This window comes from Oncorhynchus mykiss, chromosome 18 (genome assembly GCF_013265735.2).
Source record: "Oncorhynchus mykiss isolate Arlee chromosome 18, USDA_OmykA_1.1, whole genome shotgun sequence".
In the NCBI taxonomy this organism is placed as follows: domain Eukaryota; kingdom Metazoa; phylum Chordata; class Actinopteri; order Salmoniformes; family Salmonidae; genus Oncorhynchus; species Oncorhynchus mykiss.
In genome coordinates, this window is record NC_048582.1 from 8743042 (window position 1) to 8745480 (window position 2439).

At 40.6% G+C, this 2439-nt stretch overlaps 1 protein-coding gene across 1 annotated transcript in view; it reads left to right on the plus strand.

The window, feature by feature from the left end:
• LOC110495396 (rho-related GTP-binding protein RhoE) overlaps positions 1-1012 on the plus strand; it is a 25580-nt gene extending 24568 nt beyond the window's left edge. Inside the window, exon 5 of the mRNA XM_036951659.1 lies at positions 1-1012. This exon is cut by the window's left edge and continues 1001 nt beyond it. The gene's annotated coding sequence lies outside the window, so the exon portion shown is untranslated.
• The last annotated feature ends 1427 nt before the right edge of the window (positions 1013-2439 follow it).

Here is a 2439-nt window from a genome sequence, read left to right on the forward strand (position 1 = left end):
TCTTTCCTGTATTTTGTAGAATTTACTGTAAGCCCATATCATTTAAATCAATGACCGTTGACATCCTAGGACTGATCTGTTTGGCGTAATGATAGACATTGTATGATGCTGAACAGTTTATGGACATGTCCTTTCAGCTATGCAACACCTTCTGCTCTCAGCAAGGGAGGGGAATGAAATAAACAAATGAAGCAATGACTTTGGTTGAAGGACGTTGTTCACTGGATATGTCTAAAGTATAAATGCACTTTTTAAAGATCAAGGCTTCGCTAAAAAGCGAATTCTGGTATATTCCAATGCCTTTATTAAACTCGCGATGCTTTTCAAAATTTTCAGAACAGCTTCTCCTAGAGCAGTATCATCAGCTAGCCTGCTAATGCTATCTGTTTCAGAACAGCTTCTCCTAGAGCAGTGTCATCAGCTAGCCTGCTAATGCTATCTGTTTCAGAACAGCTTCTCCTAGAGCAGTATCATCAGCTAGCCTGCTAATGCTATCTGTTTCAGAACAGCTTCTCCTAGAGCAGTGTCATTAGCTAGCCTGCTAATGCTATCTGTTTCAGAACAGCTTCTCCTAGAGCAGTATCATCAGCTAGCCTGCTAATGCTTTCTGTTTCAGAACAGCTTATCCTAGAGCAGTATCATCAGCTAGCCTGCTAATGCTATCTGTTTCAGAACAGCTTCTCCTAGAGCAGTATCATCAGCTAGCCTGCTAATGCTTTCTGTTTCAGAACAGCTTATCCTAGAGCAGTATCATCAACTAGCCTGCTAATGCTATCTGTTTCAGAACAGCTTCTCCTAGAGCAGTATCATCAGCTAGCCTGCTAATGCTATCTGTTTCAGAAATGAATGAAAAGAAAGAAACGGTTGTTTGTTGTGTAAAGTGTTTTGTCATTAGGTCATCCTCCCCCTTTCTTTAATGTAACTGTTATGTCTGTGTCCCATTGTTGTTGCTACAATATTTATTGAATTATATATTTTCCCTTTCAAATAAAAGCAAAATTATGAAAAAAAACACAGAATTCTTTTTTTTTTTATCACATTGCATGACATGTTTAAAATAAAATGTAATTCAGTTCCACAGACAAAGAACTGTGTCTCGTTGGCTGTTCTTGACTTTGCCCCTGTAGGCATGTTACACATACATGTAATTGAGGTCGCAAAACAAACTTCTGGTAGTATACAGGCTTGCTTCAGGAGATGGAGTGAGTGTCATGACTTGAATTAAACCCAATGTCACACAGATGAGCTCAAATCAAATATCCGCGGGGCTGTCAGCCTCGAACACAACAAACTGTTTCCTTTCAATATACAACCCAGACAAACTGTTTCCCTTCAATATACAACCCAGACAAACTGTTTCCCTTCAATATACAACCCAGACAAGATGTTTCCTTTCAATATACAACCCAGACAAACTGTTTCCTTTCAATATACAACCCAGACAAACTGTTTCCTTTCAATATACAACCCAGACAAATTGTTTCCTTTCAATATACAACCCAGACAAACTGTTTCCCTTCAATATACAACCCAGACAAGATGTTCCCCTTCAATATACAACCCAGACAAGCTGTTCCCCTTCAATATACAACCCAGACAAACTGTTTCCATTCAATATACAACCCAGACAAGCTGTTCCCCTTCAATATACAACCCAGCCAAGCTGTTCCCCCTTCAATATACAACCCAGACAAGATGTTCCCCTTCAATATACAACCCAGACAAACTGTTTCCATTCAATATACAACCCAGACAATCTGTTCCCCTTCAATATACAACCCAGACAAGCTGTTCCCCTTCAATATACAACCCAGACAAGCTGTTCCCCTTCAATATACAACCCAGACAAGCTGTTCCCCTTCTATATACAACCCAGACAAACTGTTCCACCTTCAATATACAACCCAGACAAGCTGTTCCCCTTCTATATACAACCCAGACAAGCTGTTCCCCTTCTATATACAACCCAGACAAGCTGTTCCCCTTCTATATACAACCCAGACAAACTGTTCCACCTTCAATATACAACCCAGACAAGCTGTTCCCCTTCTATATACAACCCAGACAAGCTGTTCCCCTTCTATATACAACCCAGACAAGCTGTTCCCCTTCAATATACAACCCAGACAAGCTGTTCCCCTTCTATATACAACCCAGACAAACTGTTCCACCTTCTATATACAACCCAGACAAGCTGTTCCCCTTCTATATACAACCCAGACAAGCTGTTCCCCTTCTATATACAACCCAGACAAGCTGTTCCCCTTCTATATACAACCCAGACAAACTGTTCCACCTTCAATATACAACCCAGACAAGCTGTTCCCCTTCTATATACAACCCAGACAAGCTGTTCCCCTTCTATATACAACCCAGACAAGCTGTTCCCCTTCAATATACAACCCAGACAAGCTGTTCCCCTTCTATATACAACCCAGA